The 24,249-nt window shown below is 40.3% G+C and overlaps 1 long non-coding RNA gene across 1 annotated transcript; it reads right to left on the bottom strand.

Moving 5' to 3' along the window:
• Nucleotides 1–13,420: 13,420 nt before the first annotated feature.
• LOC143123862 (uncharacterized) lies at nucleotides 13,421–13,884 on the bottom strand. Its single transcript, XR_012986931.1, has 3 exons — nucleotides 13,782–13,884; nucleotides 13,593–13,680; nucleotides 13,421–13,438 (listed from the first exon to the last, which is right to left on the bottom strand). It is a non-coding gene; the product is annotated as an uncharacterized LOC143123862 (long non-coding RNA).
• Nucleotides 13,885–24,249: the final 10,365 nt, after the last annotated feature.

Genomic DNA, 24,249 nt, shown 5'->3' with positions numbered 1-24,249 from the left:
GCAACAAATTCTCAAAGTTATCTCTTCCCTGCCACACAATATTGGATGTGTTCAGTGATTTAAGTTTGCCTGTGTTTCACAAGTTTTTAGATTAACAAGCTAACGTTAACGTTAAATAGCTACTTAGCCAGTAGGCTACGTTAAACCTACTGTAATAAAAAGACGTGTCGTCGATAAATAACGTTTGCATAGTGGGCTGTTACAAAGCTATTCACCAAAACGAAGCTATCCCAGCAAACACATAACCTTTAGGGAACGTTCCCTAAAGGTTCCCTTAAGGTAAATATTTTGAACCTTTAAAGAACCTTTAGGGAACGTTCCCTAAAGGTAAATATTTTGAACTTTTAAAGAACCTTTAGGGAACGTTCCCTAAAGGTTTTTTTTACATTCAGCTAACCTTCTATGAACGTTCCCTAAAGGTTCTCTTTGAGGATGCATAGGTAAATATGGGATGAAGACTCTGAATAAGCCAAATCGATTGTGTGGAGGGAAGAGAAAAGCTATACATGTAATACAGACTATGTCTGCTTTTCTGTGTGCTTCTAGTGAGCTTGTTGCTCTGAGTGTGTGTGCCTCCGGATGGATAAAATGCAGAGATCTCCTACAGTCTAACTTAACTTAACAACCATGTTGGTCCAGTTTAGATGGCAGTCCTACACCAACACATACTAACACCCCTGTTAATCCAGTTTAGATGGCAGTCCAACACAAATGCATGCCAACACAATGCTAAAAACCATGTTGGCCTAGTTTAGATGGCACTCCTACACAAACATAAGCTAACAACACGATAACATTCTACTATGAAAACAAGAATAAAGAGACACTGACACAAGTGTTAGGTTTACAAAAGGATTTTATTTGTATTTTCTATTTAGAACTGTCTTAACATGGTTAACAAAACTTAAATTTATTCAAAGCTTCAATTATATATATTTATTTATTTAGTTAATTAGTATACACACACACACACACGCAAACACAATTAAACTATACAAGACATTCAATGCATTTTACAACTATATTGACACCAGATCTGTGGTGTGTGCATTCCATCACAACTGTATCTAAGCTGACTAATGTTACCTGTAAATGGTTTACCTAATTGTTTTAATGCTGCGGCTGATCTTCTAGGTAAACATGGTATGGGATCACATCCGCGCATCTTCTAGGAGTCCTTGACAGAACTTACCCCACAGGCTTTCCTCCTCATGAAGACCTGTGAAGAAAACATATCACACATTTAACTGGTTACCCCACCCCACACACACTCACTTCCACTCAATTTGTTTCACAGATATGGGCCAAACCAGAGGTGGGACCAAGGCACTGTTTGGCAAGTCACAAGTAAGTCCCAAGTCTTAGCAGTCAAGTCCAAGTCAAGTCCCAAGTAAATACAGAGAAGGGCAAGTCGAGTCCAAGTCCAAGTCACATCAAAGTCGAGTCCAAGTCCAAGTCCCAATCTTTTTCAAGTCCTGAACAAGTCATCAGGTACTCTTCACTTAATAATACCATTATTAGACTATCGATCATAATTTTAGCACTTCCATCTAATCCACAGTATTTTTTGTTTATAAATACAGATTAAAATATGTTCAATGTTTCTGTCTTGTAATCTTTTACGACATATGCATGCGCATACCTGAGTAATCTGTAAACGGATAGCTACATAACACTCAGCACAGCTGCAAATATATATATATTGTTTCCCAAATTGCGGAGCCCACTGTAAGGATGAGTAATAATTTGACTGATGGCAGTTCACTGCGCTAGGCCACAGATTTGCCTGCAAACAATTTATTAGGCTGTCTGGCAGTGGCGACTCATAAGGGAAGCCAAGGTCAACATTTTTATATTATTTAAAAGATAATAAGGACAGTCATTTTGTTTTAAAGTATTCATTTCTTAAGAAATACTACACATTTGATGCTGTTTATCTTATTTGTAAATGGTGCACTGTCACTTTAAGCCCATTGTGTCATTGTGTGCCACTGTCCACACGTTCTCATAATGATCTTTTTTTACCAGCTCCGTTCAAATATAGCCTATGGCTAGTCCACAAACTCAAACATTGTTTGTGCCACATGTATAGCACAATATTAAGAATGATAAGCATGGTATTAAGTTGGCACAAACAGCTTTCATTCCCTTGGAAAGAGAAGCATGTATGACATGATGCTTGCTTGACATTTTCTGTTTGCAATTAAAAGTGAATTATGAGCCTGGTAGCCAGTAGCCACCTAGCTACAGTAGATGAGTGAAATGCGTTTCAATCGGCATATCATGTGCTTCATGTAAATAAATTATTGAATACTTCAAGACTCACCAGTTCCATTACACAAGGCAAAGACAACTCTTCATAATATTCTTGTCCACTTTCCAAATCACAGTGAGTGCAGCTATCCCAGATAGCAAACATACACTGGGACTGAACTGGGCCACACCTACCACAACGTCCGGCACGGATCTGAATAATGGACCTGATCCGGCGTCCAAACGCACATCGGTCCAAAATTGGTTTGGATCCGTTTGACGGATCTGCGGCAGATATGGACTTGTACTGGTCCAGGTCCGTGTGATCTTCCGAGTTACGGATGTGGTATCGATCCGCGGTACATATCTGTTTCGGATATGGACCAGCACTTGTCCTCTGTCTGATCATCCGCTACAGATGTGGCACGGACCTGCTTATCAGATCCCTGTCTACGGATGCGATACGGATCTGCTTACCAGACCACTGCCAGCTTCTATTTTGCCTTATCCTTGGCATTAATTTTTTAATATCTAGGCATTAAGTTATAGCATTAACTTGCTTTACAAAGTTACACGGTTGCCTGGATGTAGGCCTAGGCTACAATGGGATCAGGAAATGAAACAAAAGAAGCCAAGATAAATGTTTGAATTTATTAGGCCTACATGAACAACTTCATGAAACATGACAAAAGCAATTGATTAATTCCAATATATTTTGTTGCCTACATAAACATAAAAAAACAGCTCCACATGCTGTACACCGAAAACAAAAAACGTGCGTGTCTTTGGAGGGCAGGGGGGGGGGGGGAATTGGGCCGTTGTTACTAGGCTACTGGTAGTGTTGCAGTTGCTGTTGGACTGCGGCTTCCGCCGTCAAACAGGCAGTGGAGTTTGGTCGCTGCCGCGGCGGCGGCCGGTGTCTTTCCTGTTCCTGCTGCTGCTGCTGTTCCCGCCGCTGTCTCTCCATCCTCTCCTGGCGGCCTCCAAACCTATCATGGGCCAGGGAGAACCATCGGATGGCATGATGGCATATTTCATCATCTGTAGCCTGTGCCGTTGTAGCACAATTGCGCACTGCTCCTGGAAAACAGACACAGACAATGTTGTTGTAGGGCCACATATAAAGATGAGTTTGATATGACAAATGCGAGATCTGGACCAGACCAGAGCTGCAGCACTCAATGAGGACATAGTTCAGGAGTGCCATTGCATCAGTGGCAACCTGTTAATCTAAATTAAGAAATATATTTAATTCCTTGCCCTAACCAGTATTCATGTTTACTGCTAATTTACTGATGTCAAGTAATTTAGTGTGGGGCAGACAATAGTTCAACAGTAGGTATGGAGTAGAAAATAAAGAGATCTAGGCTAAATCTGTCAAGATTTGCCACCATGGCAAACAGTCTTGCAGCGATCTCATAGTTGAACACTAACCGCTTGATTACTGTCTTTTAGCTACCCATATGGGCCGTTCTGACACTGTGATATGGCAATCTGGTGAAGAGAACATTTCAGATTTTTTTCGTGTGTGCTAATAACTGCTTGTGTAGCTAGTATGTTTGCTTTGTCAAAATGCTTGGTGACTATATTCATTTTGTCGTTAATAACAATTACGCTACATAAATAAATAAATAACCGTCTAGTCATGAAATGTTACTTAAACATTAGGTTACGTTAACAGATAAATCTAGGATAGCATTCGCCTATGCATTAATGTAGCCTAACACCTTTATTTATTTTTCTTCTCATGAACACAATTAATATCATTAAGTAATGACATTGTCCTTTTGCAATTTTTAACAAACTGACCTAGCTCCGTGGCCTAGACGATATCAAACACGAAAATCAAGTATTGCACTGAATCTTTCGGAATATCAGTTAGAATAAAATAAGGTCTACTGAGTGGAAACTATTGCTTTTGATGGCAGTGAAGTGACAGATCTCATTTCGACAGTGAACCACAGCATGCGCGATGTGATAAAATATAGGCATCCCAATAACATGGCCCATTACAGTGTTTAAGTGAGAACTTGAAGCTCTCAAAATAACCACACAAGGCCTACACAAGAGACACCTGGCCTGATAATGTTTCAACTTCTAAACAAATTCAAGCCTCTAAAAACTCGCCACCGGTTCTGCTCCCACCTACTCGAATGTCCTCATACAGGCATATGCTACAACCCATGCGCTCCTCAGACGAATGACGTCTAGCTCTGCCATCAGTACGCTCAGGCCAAAACTTTTGTCATCTGTTGTTCCTCGTTAGTGGAACGCGCTACCAGTTCCTACTAGAGCAGGGACATCCCTCTATATCTTCAAAAAACTCCTGAAGACCCAGTTATTCAGAGAATATATCCTCTTGTAGTACTCACACTAGCCTTCCTATAGCACTTGACTAGAACTGACAATTGACTGTATAAAAAACAGCACTCACTGATGCACTTTTTCTTACTGTAGGCTACTCTACATCTTTCAATTGTTTTACATTGTTCTGGAATTGTTGAGAGACCTGTTTTAAACTCTTTAAACCGTTTGCCATGTTGTACGTCGCTTTGGCTAAAAATGCATCAGCCTAATGTAATAAACAAGTTGACCCATTTGCAATTGCAAGAAGGATTTATAATGTTCCATTGGTCTGCAATGTTGTTTGCCTTTGCCCTTTGCCCCTAACTGTTTTCACGGCTGCCGCTGATAACCAGTGTAAAACATAAACACTAGGCCTACTTGCTAAATAAGTGAAGTTAAGGATGAGAAGGGAGATTTGTGAAATAAAGTACATACAATATATATAACTGATGTAGTTACAGGGAGTCAACAGATGCTTCTACTCTAATCTGTTTGGATAAGTGTCCAATGAGTTGGACATTACGTGAATTCATGTCAATTCACCATGGCCAGTGATTGTGATGGAAAACATTGGAGTAATACTTACTGGTTAAGATGACTTTGGATGCCATCTTCTTAAAGGCCATTTTCTCATTCACACCCTTCCAGTTAATCCTGCGAGCCACAGAGCAGGAAAATATTGATGCCAAGATGTTCCATGTCACCCTCTTCACATCAACCCCTCCAACAGAGGAGAAGGAGGTCACCTATGTGGACATGAGGGTGAAAAAATGATAGAATAAACATGACAATTGTGATGCTCCCCCCCCCTGAAATTAGCAGTCAGTACCTAAGTTCTCTTCCATCTATGTTGTGACATAGTAAGTGTGCTGTTTTGAAGTTGCAACCTAGAATAAGTTAGAATAACAAGTTCTAACTTCACTCTGGCTACATTGAGAATTGATCTGGAGCCCATCAGTTGTTTTTAAAACATACAAAAATAAATGGCAACAGACAGTGAAGAGGCAACATCTATCTCCATGATTGGTGCAAGTTGGTTTCAATGGCTGTGTCCTGAAGGTCCGTCAGGGCAAATTCAATGACTGATAATGACAATGTCAGATTTGTTACGTTCTTGATTTGAAGGAAAATGCTTACCAGGGCCTGTTTTTTGCGGTCATGTTGAGGGTTCTGTAGCCACTCCTCAAATCGCCTCACTTCTTCTATGCTGTCGAGAGGGAACTGAAAGTCATCAGGCATTTCACATGTTGGCTGGCCATCCCTGGTCCCTAATCTTGCCAGCACCACATTCACAGTTGTGGCAAGTTGATTGACCTGCTGCTTGATATTTTCCAGCAGCAACAGGCCATGCAGCTGTGCCTCTGAAAGATTGGTGAGAGAGAGAGAAGAAATTCACAATTCAAATACTGCTTCTCTGCATATTTATTTGCAAATTTTACAGTCTGATCATGTCCTATTAACTTTATATTTCCAATAACAAGTAGGCCCATAAAAATTGACCATCTACTTATTACATGTTGCAGCCTGTGTGTGTCTATTTTGAAACAGGAATTCCAACAGAAGTGGATGTGAAGGCTGTTATGTGTCAGGTGTACAGTATTGTTCACCATTTTAATTTTGTCTTACCTGTGCAGGTTATCGGGCCAGTGTCGTGTCCCACCCTAAAAGTTGGCCTGAAGAGGAAGGTGCTCCCTTGTTCTCTAGCATAATTTGCTAATTGAGAAATTGTGAATAAATAGTGATTTGCCAGTTAAAATCAAATAAGATTACACTATTCAACAATGTTCACCCTAGGTTTGTCCAGCATTCACTTGAAAGATTCATCAGCAATTTTGTCGTGTTATCAATTTAATTGATTTTCTCATAATGTAGTTTCCATGTGCTTGTACTGTATACTGGAATACACAACAAGTTGTGTGTGTGTCAAGCATTGTGTATTGTGCATTGTTGTTTGTAGTACACTTATATTGCACATTGAGAACTTACCATTACATGTTGGTAGAAATTGGGGTGTCAGATCTGGTTCACTGAACAACAGTGGGCTCACAGATTGTCTTCCCGGGGGAGTTGCATTCAACGAGCCATTTCCTAACAGCTGGTGGACTTTGAGGGAAAGTGTGAAGAGGACAGGTAGTGATGACAGGAGACAGGAACAAGACTTACAAAAGGACATCACCACAGTACTTATGCATGTATGCTTTTTATTATTTGCACTAGAATTGCTTTATAAATTTCCTACCGGTGAATGGCCTGGAAGCTGACCCCTTACGAACATTCCAGCTGATGTCCGTGTAAGTTGGTTCTGACCTGTTCTGACAAGGGGCTGCTTATGGAAGGTATGACGTTATATTAACACATGGCAATGAATCTACATATGGATATGACAAATAGACACTGTATAGTGACTTGGTTATGTGAAATGTAGACTTACAGGGGATGGGGGGTGGTCGTACAGAGGGTAAAGGCATATCCACATTTGTGGGATTTACGGCATTAGTGATGGCTAGGTTCATAGGCCCTGTTGTTGGCATTTCTGCATGTTCTGTGTCACTGTCTGTTTCTACGTATCTAGTGAAGACAGGGGAAATGTGAGATAGCACAACTACTCCATGGGCTGGCTTGTATTTATAGTAATAAATAGCTTGTAGTATGCATGTGAAAACCATGATCCGCAATCCGCATACCTTAGGTTCCGTCTCCTCTTCCTTGGCATGTCTTCATCCTCCGACTGGAGGCCTGCTGTTCCACTTTGCAGATAATTCTTAAGATGACGCGTGGCTTCAGTGAAGTCATCTAGTTTGATGACAGAATACAGCAATTACACATTGACAGGTACCAAAATATTCATGCAGTCACCCAAAACCTTGCTTGTCAGAGATGAGTATGGTGATCATAACCACATTATTTCTCCCTTTGGGTAGGGAGCAGAGGATAGTGCAGTGGAATAGCTTTGGAATGTTCCTCACCTCTTTCAAATATGATGCGGGCATTGAACAATTCCCACCCGGGACCCGGCACTTCGCATCTCCTGATGGCTTTCTGTGTTTTTTGGTCTGAGCCGTAGCTTGGCCACACACACTTTCCGTCTTTGTACCAATGACATGGCACTATGTTTGTTGTGCCTTCATCTGTGAAGACGACTCCACAATATTTCTAACATAACATGTAGTAAAAAAAAGACTTGATATCAATAACTGGAAACAAAAACTGAAAACGATTAAAAGATCTGTCCATGGGCCTAATCTTTTGTGTGGAACAAGGGGATGATCACTTGTTTCCCCTTGTAAGGCAAAGCCAGACATTTTTGCCTCACATTAGCCATTGTTGTAAATTTCGTTTCACATTCCAGCTCAGATGTGGTCATTATGTGAAGGAACTTAGAATCAAAAGGATATTTAAAAAATGAACAGCTGTTCTGGTGTTGTCTGTAGGCAACGTAAACCTCATTGTGGCTCTTGATGATGTTGCTGATTTTACAGACATTCCCACTGATTAAAAACGTGCAGTCATTGGACTTTGTACTGACAGTGAAGTTCTCCACTGTCATCTCGTCATATTGACGGCAAACCCCACTGCCAGTAGGCACAGGGCCTCGACTGTGCTCTCTTTTCAGCTGTGAGCTGGCTTTTGGCTCATGGGAAGACTGAGACTGTTCCGATAGTCGTCTTATGATTTGAGCCAGTGGACAGGAGGGTTTGCGCACCATGCTTTTCAGTTGTGATAGATAGTTTTCATATGGGAAAGAGGAGATCTTGTCCAAACTGCCAAAGACTTTTGCATCCTGTGCTAAATGTGTCAAGCCATGGACGTTGTAAACAATCTGATCTTTCCCATATATGGCACTGAAGTGAGTGACAAACGCATGTAGGAGGCTGTTGGCGTAGTCACTGTATGTGACACAGAGACGAGGAGAGATCAGGATACACATAGCTGTCGACAACAGGAGGAAGTTGGAGTAGGCCACAGGGTTCAGCACATCCCGCAACACCACTGGTCCAGTGTATAAAAGAAATTGCCGATACTCTGTAGCCTTCCACCTATCCACTTCCTTCAGAGACCTTGGCTTTCGTGCAAATTCCCTTGGAATGTGCTGTTTCAAATGCACAAGGTTCTCTGAGATCCTGATCACATCTCTGGAGGGAAGACGGACTGCTAATGGGCCTTTGAGCCACAGATGGAGGAGACGCCTGACCACACCCAAGCACACCAGGTGCATATAGTCAAGTGGGACCTGTGAAACCAGTCCAACATTTAAACCTACAAAGGCATGAGGACCCATGTGGTGGTCCTCATCCTCCTGCCTTGCAAAAGCCTCATCAGTTCTCGGAATACTATCCAGAAGGGGGTATGTCATGCGATTATTTATATACACCCCAGTCTGTATACATTTGTCACATCCATGGTAACCATTGAATGCTTTTGTGTTTTTGACAAATGAACGGGCAGGTGTGTCACATATGATTGAATGAAGTCGCATGGTGAACCACTTCCCCTCAATGCTGAACCCTTCCTGGAGTATAGACAGCTCACACGCAAAATCTGTTAAAAAGTCTTTAGAGGGGGCAGGTTTATGTGTGCCAGAAAACAGCCCTATTACTACTGGCTCCTTCTTCGGAACACTAACTAGCATACCCAGAATCGGCCATAACTGTATGCTAGAGCTCTTGAATAGTGGAAGGCCATCAATGCTGATCTGAAGTGGTAAACAGCAACCATCAACCAGCTTGTCCTTCCACTGACACAGTGCGTTTCTAAAGGCTTCAACAATGCCAAAGTAATGATATAGACCATTACAGAGCCCTTTGACAGAATATACTGTTCTAGTATGTAAAAGCGTTCTGGCATCCTTAGGCAGATCTGAATGATACACAGTTAAGATGGCCAAGAGAGCAGTGAGGGCAATATGCGAAATGCCATAAGTCAATGCCCAGTTGGAAAGGCAACTTGTGAGGTTTTCAGATTCCTCACAGTCAGACATTTCGCCCAGATTGTCACCCTCATCGTCATCATGATCATTATCATAATAACCCCTTTCCCCTGACACAGACCCTACAGCTGCTTCGGGATCCAATAAAACAGTTTCTCCCATGTTTATATCTGCAGGTGCAACAACATCCTCAAGGTGTTTGGGAGGAGGTGTCACCTCACATATACCCTCACCAATGTCCCTTAACATTTTGTTCAGATCCACCCTGGCTCTCCTCCTCAATGCTGAATTGGAAACAGGTTTCTTGCATCTATTCATGTTTAAACTATTACTAGATTGAGTGTATATATAGAAGATTTTGAAATTGAAATTGAGGAGTGGAAATAATGTCACCCATCTGTGTTATACCTTCATCTGACAAGTACCAGGCATCATGTTTGCTGTATCTGCAAAAGAAATGGAACATGTGTTAGTGTACGATTCATAAAGCAACATTGGGAATATGGCTGGCAATCAAATTGAGTTTTCAGTGGTGTTTACTAATTGTATTTATTTATTGCCATTTACAACACTGAAGTCTTTGGTCTGAAAAGTCGTATTATTTATGTACAATGTTTACGTATTTTGGGTAGTTATGTCAGCTGAATAATTCAGTTTTAAGGTTTTGTGATTGAAACACTATGAGCCCCAAATTGCCTAATTTGTCAACGCCATGTTTGTCTGGTTAGAAAATGGAGTTTTGAATGTCAAATGTAAGACACAGTTTCAAAATGAATTTGTATGTATATTTTGGGCATTTCAATAAGTTATGCTCATTATTTGACATGAATCTTTCAGCTCTCTGAGTCCCCGTAGTGCACTTACAGTGCCTGACAAAAGTCTTGTCACCCCTTTACAAATGTTGGTGTTTAAGCAAAATACACACACTTCTGTAGTTTATTTGAGAAAACAAACAAACCAGGACAGTTTCAATAGCATAACACAACTGAAAAAACAATTGATGTCCCCACATTCATCCCAAAATATCACTAAAATGCTGCGAGAAGTGTAATACTGTCAAACTGACACGGGCAAAAGTCTCGTCACCCTTCACAAAAAGTGTATTTTGCACTCATAACAGCAGACTTTTCATTGTTAAAATCCAGTGCTAAGGTTATGGGTAGTCAGACATGAGCCGTGGAAGCATTCTGAGACATATCAGTCCATTTCTAATGGACATATAGACTCAAGTTTACTCACTTTACATGTCTATTGGTGTCTATGGACAGTATGATGTTTTATCAAAGGATGTCCAAATATTTGATTGACTTTTATATGCAGCTGATTATCGGTGCCAGAGGAAATAAAATAGGCCTAGAGCATCACTTGGCCATAGATGTTCACTTTAAACATGGTGCATCTTCATCCACCAGACATAACCACTGGTAAGGAGGCCCAAAAAGTTCTAGATTTGCTCCGTTGCTCCATAGAATTAACTGCCAAACCTATTGCCACTCATTTATATGGTTTTGATTTGGTATTCTTCTTTGGTTTTGTTCATGCTTGAGGAAGAATGAGGAATATTCTGCACCATGTTTAAAGTGAAGCATGACCATGGCCAGGTGATGCTCTAGGGCTATTTTGCTTCCTCTGGCACTGATAATAATAATGATAATTATAAACTTGAGTCTATGGTCCATTAGAAATGGACTGATATTTCTCAGGAATGCTTTCACAGCTAACCTCTGACTGGCTATAACTTTAGCACTGGATTATAACAATGAAAAGTGTGCTTTTATCAGTGCAAAATACAGTTTTTGTGAAGGGTGACAAAACTTTTGACCGACAGTATAACACTACCTGCAGCATTTTGGTGAGCGGTGACAAGACTTTTGTCAGGCATGGTACAATTTATTTAATGACATTCAGTCTGTTGTTCATGGACTTGATTGGTAGAGCTATAATTTGTACCAATTTTGTGTCATCTACATCATGGCCATGGTTTGCCATATCCGTGTGTATAATGATGTAGATTTTCTCCATATGTCCCACAAAATAGCGTTTAGTTAGACATAAATAATTTGACTGGAAACGTGTTTAGCTGTTTTGATATCAAAAATTACAGTTGAGTAAGGCCTGCTTGGAATTGGGACATGTGTTGTTAAACAGGTGTAAAAGTGAAGGTAGAGGTCTGAGCAGACAGATTTCTCAGTCCCGCTGCCACCCGCTCTATATTCTGTCCCGCTCCCGCCCGCATCTGTAACATTAGGTCCGCTCCTGCCCACATAGAGCTTTCAAAACTTGTCCTGCGCCGCATTCTTTTGTGTCGTGACCCTGCAGACCACTACGTGCAGGAGAGTTTTCATTGTTAACGTGTCTACTAGCCCGCGCAGTGTCGACATGCAGCGAACTATTTGGATGTGTCAATGACGTTGCTGAATGGAATGCCTTTACAGAGAACATCAAATGGTACGTCATAGGTTTCTTTTAGTTCTGAAGTCCAGTCAGGGATGGTAAGTGTGACCTCTTAGGCTACCTGCTGGAAACTATGCTACAAACAGCAGTAGGCCATATTGGCACTGTTGTGTTTAATGTAGCCTATTGTGCGGTCATAGGCTAGGCCTACATTGTAGCCTAAGGCCTATGCAGTTGTGCTTAGGTTAATGTGTAGATATTTTCCTATATGATTATGGTAGGCCTAGTGTTTGGACTATTAAACTTATGTCATAGTAGCCTACTTTCTGGTGAATCAGCTGGTGTAGCCATATTAAGTAGCTTCAGGGATAAAGTCCCCAAAGCTGTCCTACCCAGCTAACAATTTATGGTTTCCAAAACGTTCTGGGAACCATAGTTTTTGGTTTCGGAAACGTTAGTTTTTGGTTCCCAAACGTTACCCTAAGGTTAGTTTTTGAGCAAGTTTTGGTTCCCATGGAAAGTTTGCTGAACGTTCCGGAAACGTTAGTTCTTGGTTATATAAAACGTTCCCTGAACGTTCCCCTAACGTTATCTAAAGGTTGCAAACTTTAGAGAACCTTCCCCTAACGTTCCCCAACCGTTGCAAACTTTAAAAAACCTTCCCCTAACGTTCCCTAACCATTGCAAACTTTAGAAACCTTCCCCTAACGTTCCCTAACTGTTCCCATAACGTTCCCTAACATTTAGGGAACGTTCCCTTCCCTAAATATTGCAACCTTTAGGGAACCCTCCCCTAACATTGCAACCTTTGCATACCGATTACTTTAAACAGCACGAGCTGGAATGCATTATTATATATTAGCAGGAAAGAATGAACAGGCAAAATCGATGGAACTTATAACTTTAATATAAAATTATCAAAAGACAAAAAAAACAATATAAAAGGCCTCACTGTGTATATATATATATATATATATATATATATATATATATAAATTAGACTTAGTGTTAGCTAAGTATATTAACATAAGGCATTTGACTTTGGTAGGTGCTACATTCAACAAATAGACACACTGTGCAATAGACAACAATATACATTGTGGCAGATACCAACACAATATACAAAGACATAATACCAATACAAGTACACATGGAGTGGGCTGTTGAGTGCAAAGTAATAGTGCAAATGTAGAGTGCAAGACTTATATTGGAATGATAAAGTAAGTAATGTGCAGGTGTGGTCAAAGTGGGGATGACTCCACTTATCCACAGAGTGATAACAGTGCGAAAGAAGCTGCTCCTGTGTGTGGTTGTTTTTGTGTGTAAAAATTACAATTGCTGTAATACAAAAAAATACTATAGCTTTGATAGACAATACTATAGCTTTAATTAAAGAAAAATACAAAAGGTTTAATACAACAAAAAAAAATACAAAAGCTTTAAAAATAATAAAAAAAAAATAGAGCTCCAGTCCTTCAAGTCCGAGTCGAGTCTCAACAGGATCAGTCCTCAGCTTGCCTAAAAAGAAAAAAAAAAAAGTTTGATGTCATACTAAGAATGAACATGTTGAAAAAAACAAGACAAAGTGCCTTACTAACAACCCTTTTTTTTCTGATCACAAAAAAAGTAGTTTTCCCATTACTTTGATTGTTATGAACAAATTTCAATTTACCGTCTGTGTGGGGCAAACTTCAGTGCTAGCCCAATCAGGTCCTCCGCCTCTGCAGCATTTAGCGCAGGGAAGTTTTTCTGGGCCGCAGCTATAGTAGAAATCAACAAATGAGAAAAGTTAAGTCAAATTAAAACTTCTTATCAGCCAAGTTAAGCATAATACTGATGTGAACAATAAAATAACACCTGCCTGTTAAAACCCTGCAGAGGGTTAGGTCCTGAAAGGATTTCTTGGCCTTCCTGCCCCGCAGGCTGTACTCCTTTAGAACGTTGTTGGTTGCCACCCGCCGTAGCATACAACGGATGGCAGCACCTGGAGTCAACCCTCCAAGGGATGCCAAGAAAAGTAGCTGTAAAACATAGAAATACAAATTATATAGAACAACATATAGAAAGTGGAGAGCTTATACAATCTCATATTGTAAGTCAGTTCAGTTATAATGATTTGAATTTATGCAATTACATAGTGTTTATCTTAAGGGCAGGACTATGGCCATTTAATTACCATTTTGTTCCTCCTCTCCTGGTTACCAAGACTCTGGTCCAAGTCTTGCAGCTCGGTGACTGTCGAGCAGGGGGACAGCAAAAGGTCTTCAACCGGAGCAGAGGGAAGTGACTGTGAGCCCCTTAAGAGGCTGAGCACCTCCTCGATCTTGCCCTCAATCAAGTCGATTCGCTGTGCCATGCGGACCATGGATGTCCTCACACCTATGGAAAAGTTGATAGTGTTAGTTGTTATACATTATAAAATTACATATGTAAACAAATTAAGCGAGTCTTCTTACCTCTCAAAAATGGAAAAATGGAAAAAAATGGAAAATTCAAAGCCGCTGTACCTTCAACTGGCACCCAAGGTGAAGAAGGGCGAGTCAAAGTTGACCCATCCAGCACTGGGCGACCGACTGGGCGAGGAGTCACCTCCCTCTGTGTGACGAGTTCTGCTATTTACAACCAAAAAAGTTAAGTTACACACAAATCCCTTGTCATGAAATTGCATTTAATTGGAAATGGAAAATTCAAAGCCGCTGTACCTTCAACTGGCACCCAAGTCCTGGAGGGAGGGCATTTTGTTCCTCCTCTCCTGCAGCTCAGTGACTGTCGAGCAGGACGACAGCAATATGTCATCGACTGGAGCAGAGGGAGGTGACTGGGAGCTCCTTAAGAGCATGAGCAGCTCATCCATCTTCTCCTCAAATGCGTCCATTCGCTGTGCCATGCGGTAATGGTTGTCCTTATTGCTATGGAAAATGGATGGTGTTAGTTTTAGTTGTTAAATACATTATATACCTGCATATGTGAACAAATTAAGTGAGTGTTCTTACCTCTTATTTCCGTCTCCATGGCCAAGCCACCTCCCTCTGTGTGATGAGTCACTTGTGCTGTTTACAACAAAAAAAAAAGTTACTTACTCTCAAGTTCCTTGTCATGAAATAGTATTTACTTGGAAATGGAAAATTCAAAGACACTGTACCTTCAACTGGGTCCCAAGATGAAGTGGCAGGCGTTATAATAGACCCATCCAGCTCTGGGCAATGAGCTGGTTGCCTGTGTGGTGTTGACTCATCTAAAAAGAAAGTAAATATGAATATTGGTCAGTTAATTTATGGTAGGTTTCTTGCACATGACATTTGCAAAAGATAAACCTATGCTGTTACATTAAACAATCGCTAAAAAGAAAAACTCACATGCAGGTGGTGGAGGCAGTGGCATCTGCTGACCTAATAAAAGGCAGGAAGAGACAAATACATCAGAACAGTAACATGATATGCACTAGGTTAATAAACATGAATGTCAGTAGTTCCATGGTAGGAAATATGACTCAACTGGTTTTCTTAAATAATACATGTATAAATGTTAACTTACAGACAGGGTTTCCAGGCACACGCACCATCCTGGAATGCTTTCTTGCTTGCGGAACGGATTCATCTGAAATAAAAGACCATACAATCTGCACTGATTGCAAAAAGAATATTTTAATTGTGCAAATAATGTAGTCTGTATTTAAGAGGTCTTACCATCACGTGACCATGCATTGCCTTTTGTGGACGCTCGCATCTTCTTCCGCCTCAATGCTAGAAGTGTCCATCAGCCGCTGACATTTTTCCATAGCTTTGGTGTATGAATCTACGTTAAGAGAACAACGCTTTTGTGAGCCAGTAGTAGAGCAAAGCAGTATTTCCATATAGAGAAAACTATTATTGATAGTATTGCAGCAATCAGTCATCTGTACACAACCAGATTTTCTTGACTGGATATTTGGCCCAGCTTTTGACTTGATTTTTGTATTGTAGCCCAGAGAATTTCTAATGGGGAGACACAGCATCCATATATATGCATGGGCTTAGTTTGTAAAGCCAGTATGGCAGCTGTGTATAGCCTACTACACACATTCCGCCCCTTCCTGTATGCTTCCCAACAGACCTCTGAAGTTCGCCTACAAAAAGGAACCAAAACTGCCATCTTTGCCTATAAGGAGATCAGGGTGTTAATTTAACCTAACTACCTATGACAAGTTACATTGCAAGTTAGGTCTGGGGTAGCAAAAATCTAAGTTGCTGTCTTAACGTAGGCCTGTTGAAGATCACAGTTAGCCTACCACTCGAAGGCAGAGGACAAACGTGTGTTGAGCAAAATGTCTGCATTTCAGACTTCTTCGTCCCCGGGAGAGTGCAATAATTCTCTCCCCATGTTATTTTCCCATAGCAAAAATTGCAAGATAGGCTACTCAGCTTTTTGAAGGCAAAATTCAGAGGTCTATTCACTTGAATCGTCTATCCGATCAACTGTGTTACAAAATGGCCGCCGACAGTGTAGCCTATACATTATCAGAGCCCTTCTAAGGATTATTAGACATTCTCTATAGCTATCTATATGGCTCTAGTGTAGCCTACATATGCAGGACTGTTCAGTAGGTTATACCAACTTAAAAAGCATCACCATCTCAGTATACCCACTTAAAATAGACTAGGATACATTTGGGGTTGATCACAGTATAGCCTACCCACTACAGCTAACTAGCCTACATCACAGTAGCCTAGATCCAGCTACATACAGTAGGCCTATATCCACTAGCCTACACCACTGCTGCCGAGTGACTTGCCTAAAAGGACTGACTGTACACTAAAACTAATTAAAAGAAACGGTAGCCTAGTGCTATTATTTGTAACATCAACGTGAGCAGGTTAACACGATGACACAAAACATACAATGCTGCAAAACATAACACGTTGAGAACAGCTCAAACAAAGACGAACGAGCAATGTGCTCTGGTAAATTACAAACTTGGCAGAATCAGAATATAACAAAGCCCTACAAGTGAAAGGACTTAAGGTTAAACCTCAAACTCTTGCATTACAACCACTAGGCCTACATCATAAAACTGTAACATATTTCACTTACTTTCGTGAGATCGAATTCAAGACGAGTGTAATCCATTCCAAGACTTCTTCCAGCGGCGTTCAAGAATCACGGAATTCAAACAGAGCCCGTTTACGGAAGTCAGGACAAGACTTCAATCGATCACCTGAAAGCAGAGGCGCTGTCTTCCCCCTACTGGCGTGGGGGTAGGCCTACGTGTAAGGGAGAGCCTGTCTGATTGAACTGAAGTGAATTGTGAAATGAAAGAAGTGAATTTTCTTAGTTGTGAAAAGTGTTCTATTGATAGATTTTTGTTTAAAGTTCACCTAATACGTAAAAAAAAAGCACAAAAGTATATATTTTTTATTTAGTAAAATTTATATTAGCCTAAAATAAATATTATCTTGATATGATGTTTACCTTACTTAGATCAATCATTTGAGTGGATCTAAATCAAGTGACTGCAAACATTTTGTATGTTACTTCAAAAACTGAAATGGAGCTTGTGTTAGTATCGACTATAGCTGTTATTGTCTCCAGTTTCTAAAGCTGATAGAGGCGCAATCAATCACACAATGCCAACACATTTAACACGGCATGGAATTGGAATGAATAGAGACGCATTACCATTGACGTTGCCACCTAATCAGAAGCCTCGAATGCAAATAATGTAAAATGTGTGAATGTAAAATGGTAATGGTAGGCTACAGGAACAAATGAAACATGTTCTGAATGTATTCTAGTGATAGCAGAAAACTATTATAAAAATATTTTATATTTTATTTACCGAAGTATTATTGTTTGTTTAATCCAACGTGAAACTGCAATCGGTTCTGAATGCAGACCAGGCGTCTTCCCCCTACTGGCGTGGGGGTGCACTCAGAACAACCAAAAACAACCAATAACAACTAAACGGGAACGTTGTGTGAAGGTACTGTGCAACCACAGGAGAACGTTTTGGTTGGTTGGTTCCCTTAACGTTTAGGAACGTTAAGAAACCCTTAGGTAACGTTCCCTAACCGTTAGTTTTTGGTTTGGTTCGAACTACCCTTTAGGGAACCATACACTAACGTTCCCGAACGTTCCCTTAACGTTTTGTGTTAGTGGGGTATAGGCCTACGGAATTTATGGACGAGGGGGATGCGAAGAACTCCCGACGCGCAGCGGAGGGTATTCCCCTGCCAGAGTCCATTCATTCCTATTTATAATGGGACACCTTGAAGGCCATTGTCCCGCTTATCACCTGGTTGCCACTATGTCATACGCATGCCTTTTTAGTACACAAAAGAACCAGCAAATCATAAAAGAGCAGTTCTTCTCTCCGGAGATAAGCTGCAGTAGGCTATAATTCTGATGTGTTAGTTGAATGGGACAATGGGCTAAAATGTCATAGGGGCCTACTTTAACAGGTGACTTTAATGGTTTGTTTGCTTATTGAATTTAGGCTACAACAGTGACAGACGTTTCAGACTCATTAAATGTAATGCTGTGTAGGCTGGATATATGAAGAGAAATAACATCGGCTTGCAATCAATGAAAGTCGGCTAATAGCCTAAGCCATTAATTGTTAGCAGCTGTAATAAATGACCTTCTCCCACATTACCCACGCATAGGCCAGCTTAAGTAGCATAGTCTAATTCGGTGTTTAGTGCATAGTTTCTCCATTTATTAGGCTACAAAAAACACATACAAATAATATTCTTAAGAAGCAGCACGACCTTCTGGAATGTAGACACGTTAGAGAACAGGTGTCATAGGTTTATGGTAGGGCTGTTTAATTGCCTATAAGCGCTGGTAGGCCTAACCACTCCTTTAGTGCTACAATAGGCTACGCCACCTTTCAATTACTTTGTTGAAACTGATTAAAAAACGTTTAATTTAATAAACGGCCGAAGAGGAAGAAAGTGTTTGCCTTGTGCTAGGCCTTGGCCTACATGCGGTTAAACAGCCTTTTACGCTTTTGGCGACGGCGAGCTTTGTACAATTATCTACACACGCTGCAACCTAGTTGCCAACTTGCCACCTTTCTATTTATATTGCTTTCTGTTGAAGTTGGTCACAACAACTTTGTGATTAAAGTTGACATGTCTTATTTAATTAACTGCTTAAGAGGAAGACAGTGTTTGCCGTTTAGGCTTACCAATTAGGCTAAATGAATAAACATTTTACAAATGAATGATTCTAAGAAAAACATTACGCTAGGCCATTATAAACCTTCACACAAATAGGCCTACCTTTTCTCACTCACTGACTTACACTTATTACACACACTGTCTAAGAGAATACTTTTATTAAATGCCTACAGTTTTCTAGCTAAATTGCCTATTATTAAAAAGTCGCTCCAACTATGCCTAAACTGAAGTTGGCGTTGCAACCACAGAAACATGTCGGACTACACCCCACTTAGTAGCTCAAATAACTTAAACAAAATTTCAGCATAATTTCATCAAAAGCAAATGTGTAATGTACTTACGTGGGTTGGTCATGTCCACAGAGTGAATAATTCTCCGCCGGTGATGTTCGATGAGACAGCTTGGAGTAGTGCATTTGATGTGTGTAGGTATAAGCATACCGATACAATTGTGAAGTTTTTTTTTCCATTGGTTTATTTAATTAAACACACAACACGACTGATGTATAAATGCATTGGACATAATGTGCGCATGCAGCCTATGTGTCTCAATGTAATATTTGCCATAACAATTCAATGAATAGGTATAGGCTGGTAAATGACACCCCTATGAAATGTTTCATTTTGTTTCATTCTAAGCGCGCGTGCGGCTGACATCCGCATTACGGACCTAAGAGGCCTAGGCCTACAGCTGATATATTTCTGACTGATTGTGTGCTTGCTGTTTCCCGAACATGCTCATAACGTGAACTTGCCTGCACTGTTCTATAGTTCCTAAGGGGAACTGTCCACGTTAACAGTTCTGAAGTACAACGATGTAAGCCAAACACAATCTCTGATAGCAAATGAGATCACGCATGTCTATTCGTTGTCTGTTGCTGAGCAACACGACAAGGCATATGCCTAAAGCTTAAGGTATATGTTTAGCCCATTGAATAACTTGATACAGAAGAGAGCCCCTTGTGCTGAATGATGCATGACATATGACTCAAAAACAGTCACCGGTAGCCTATCAGTGAAATCAAGGTCTCTCTGCCACTCCTTGTCTGTAGGCTATAGGCCTACTGGTCGGGCTTTCACTAGGTGGCATTCTGAAACGTCCTTTCAGTCGGGGAGTATTATCGGTCGTTTCAGTTTGGGATCTTGCAACTGGAAGTATCGCTTGTTTACTGAAAGTCTACAGACAGTGTAATGTAGCCTGGACTATTGAAGGGATCAGTTTATTGGACATTTTTTGTAGGCCTATACTTCGTTTTGAATAGCCACTGCTCCCATGTTTGTTGGTGTGTTGCAGCGGAATCATTAATGACGAAAGTAGAGGCATTCTTTATTGAGGTTAGACATGATAATCATCCAAACAACTTGCATCTCGACTTTCTACCGTCCTGTGCACTGATTTAAAGCTCTGTTTCCTCTGTCGCTGGTCCTGCGCTGAGAGGGGGAGTGGCCAGCGGAGAGCGGCAAAGTGTGCTTTACCGAGATTTACCGATGTCTGCATTTCTTTTTCAAACAATGTCAACATTGACACTGCACTTACTCGTGCTTGTAGCAAGACACCTGCCAAGTGTGAAATTAATCTGACAAACGGCTAGACATAGCCTACACAGCTCAGACAGACTTTCCTGTCATTCATGGATAGATTTAACAATTACTTTTGCATGTTTTATGTAAGGGATAGGGCCTAATGTAGACCTATAGAACGCCTATAGAAGACTTTCCTGACATTCGTGGATAGATTTAACAATTACTTTTGCATGTTTTATGTAAGGGATAGGGCCTAATGTAGACCTATAGAACGCCGGTTATTGGCAAAATAAATCCCGACAGGGTGAACCGGACCTGACGCGCCAGCGGAGGTGTTGCTTTGCCCTGAAGAGACGTAGGCTATTTAACTTAATGACCGGCGTTCAACACATTATCCCGCTAACTATCAACGGCAAAGTCGCACGTCGGGGTTCTGTTCTCCCTGTCGCAGGACCTATTTTTTAGTCTATGGTCGGGACTTACTTCACATTAAGCTACACTCTTGCCCATAAGACCTATATAGGGCTATGAAAGCAGTCGGACAAACAGTGTGGGAGACATGCAAATAACAGATTAACACACAGCGCAGGCGTTCCAAAAATCAATTGGCACTATTGGCTGAGATCCGTGTAACTGGTGTGGGCCAAACCAGCACACAAAGCCTGGTTGAGTGGTGGTAAACGGAACTGGGCCTTATCCGAAAGTCGGCACAAAAACTCCTTAAATGTTAAGCTGAAACACATCTCTGGTGTGGAGCAGGCCCACAGTCAGAAACCGGATGTAAGCTACAGACGGATCTAAAGGCTTTTGTGCGGATCCGGCCCAAAGGAAATTGCTATCTGGGATGTCATAATGACCTGGATCTCATAGTTTACAACAGTACAGTAGGCTAGTGAGAACCGGATAAATTAACAATCTCCTCTAATCTCGTATTTGTTGCCTTCACGATTTCCTTTTATATGTTTCTTATATTTAAAAGAAGATATCAATCATCATCAACAATGACAAGCCAGCTGGAACCTACTCATTTTCTCTCCCTCTCATGCGTGCTTAGCGTTCTCAATTAAATGCAGTAGGCTAGCATAAGTTCAAGTTGGATCTTAATGGAGAGGACTCGAAAAGTATCAACTTTATGTAACATGCTGTTGGTGCTTTTTGACATTAAACGTTCTCTAACAAGAGTGCAAATCAGGTTGCAGTAAAGCTACTAGTGATTGGCTAAATGTTGGTCCTTCCTCTGTCTCTTGGTGCCCTACACACAGTGCGTAACGCGTGTGGGGGTAGCGGCAGCACTGAACTGTGCTCTGGCCGCTTGTCTCCGCTATTTTTTTTTTTTTTTTTAGTGGAAAAAAAGTGGGAAAGCGTCTGTGGGGTGACTGGTCCACGATCAGGAAATTTAGTTTTTGATTCGAGACATGTCAAGTCATCACAAGTCAAAGAGGCAAAGTCCGAGTCAAGTCTCAAGTGAATAGTATTCAAGTCCAAGTCGAGTCGCAAGGCATGCCGAATTTTATCAAGTCAAGTCTGAAGTCATTAAAATCATGACTCGAGTCTGACTCGAGTCCAAGTCATGTGACTCGAGTCCACATGTCTGGGCCAAACACCACTTGCCACTTTATTTTTTCTCTTCTATGTCCAAGGCTTTCATTCATTCTTACTGTTGTTGACTTATTGACAAACATTTCATTTTAATTTCTAATTTCAACAAATACTGTATTTGTTTAAGTTGAGCTGGCACATGTGTATAATAATAATAATAATAAGAAGAAGAAGAAGAACTCATTGCTGGTTAATTGTTATTTAGGAGTACTTGACAATTACAGATTACACATCTGGAGAGTACACACTCTCTTTAACCTCCTAACCTCTGGCAGGCAATATTACTTTGCACTTTCCATCCCAATCCATGTGTACTTTACATCCCAATCCTATGTCTTATTTGCATTTTTTGTATATTATGTTGATATGTGCCTACATTATTATTATTACAGTATGTAGCCGATCCATATTACTATTTGCCTATGTGTACACTAGTGCTGTCAAAATAACACATTCATTTCAATGTATTAATTACAGAAACTAAAAGTCTTCAAAAGTTTGTTGAAGGTGTTTACATTTATTTCAATTCCAATAGCATTACTTTTCTTTGTCTCGTTTTCCTACTGTTTAGTTTAATATTTTCTTGAACTGCTCTATTTCTTATCCTGGACTGCCACCTACTGGATAGTAAAGGCAACAGCCTAGTAATTATGTGAATAAAAATCTACAAGAGTATAATTAATTAGATTATTTGTTTATTCGATTGGCAGCCCTGGTGTATTATACTAGTACATGTTTATTTGTTGACTGTACATAGAGTTAACACCTACCAAAATCAAATTCCTTTTGTCAAGTCAAGTCAAGTCAAGTCAAGTTTATTTATATAGCGCATTTCATACACAGAGGTTATTCAATGTGCTTTACATAAACAAAACCAAACAATAATAACAAGTAAAAGCATAGAAGGGCAATATAGTCAAAGAATAGTTAAAAAGTAAAATAATAAAAACAAAAACATAAGACGCATGGTAAAATCATTTAAAAATAAAGAATAATTAGTAAGCAAAAACAAAGGCAAAGTAGTAAAAAAAAGTAATAAAAGACAAAGTAGAATAATTATCAAGGCAGATTCAGAATTTGTAACTCGGCACAGTTAGCAGAAAGCATCTGAGAACAGTTCGGTCTTAAGTCTAGATTTAAAACTGGCTACAGTTGGGGCCTTTTTGATGTCATCCGAAAGTTGGTTCCACAGCTGAGCCGCATAGCAGCTAAAAGCTGCTTCACCATGTTTAGTTCTAACTTTAGTTTTGTACGTAGGTATAGGCCTAAATAAAATTCTGATTACCAACTTGAACTAGCCTATCACACAGGTCAACAAGCCTGATTTAGAAAAGCATTCTAAATTCTAGAAGCTCGCGACAATAACATTAGCAGCTACTTCACTAACTGCCACTGAAGTAAGACTTCTCTGCTGACGACGGTCTGCACTGCTTTCATCTACATATAGACACTGCTATTTTTAGATCTTTATCTCAGAGAAAATAATTATGCAAATCACCACTAAAGACCACTGTCACCACCACTGGTAAGTTACGTTACGTTTTGCGCTGAGAGCTAACTAAGGTATTTCCAAACCTCTTTCTTAGCCTAGAAAGTGCTAACGTTAGCTGCTAACGTTATGTGTCACTTAATATTCATTTCTACACAAACCAAGAACCAAACTAGATTTTGTTCAAATCTACACACCTATGGCTACTGAAAAATATAAGGTTCATTTATCAAATGTTATTTTGAAGTATTAGAAAACATCGCTGTTTTAGAATTTTCGAACGAAAGGGTTGGTAATTGGTGGTTTTACGATAACGTTACTAACGTTAACGTTAGCATTTAACCAAGCAGCTGCTAGGTTATCTGCTATCGATATTCAAGGGCAATCCTCTATTAACCAACACATCAAACTAAATTTCAACAAGATAAGAGTCATATAATGACAATTGATGACCACGAAAGGTGCAGGCTTTAGTTAATCTGACGACAGGTCTAGCTACAACCTACAAAGACATTGGCTACATGATGGTATAGGCCAAGTTAATAACGTTATGCACGC

Source organism: Alosa pseudoharengus, unplaced genomic scaffold (genome assembly GCF_046254945.1).
Source record: "Alosa pseudoharengus isolate Yale_2024_CS ecotype anadromous, Long Island Sound unplaced genomic scaffold, YU_APseudo_1.1 YU_APseudo_1.1_scf_1, whole genome shotgun sequence".
Classification (NCBI taxonomy): domain Eukaryota; kingdom Metazoa; phylum Chordata; class Actinopteri; order Clupeiformes; family Clupeidae; genus Alosa; species Alosa pseudoharengus.
This window is presented reverse-complemented; position numbering and strand designations above follow the sequence as displayed.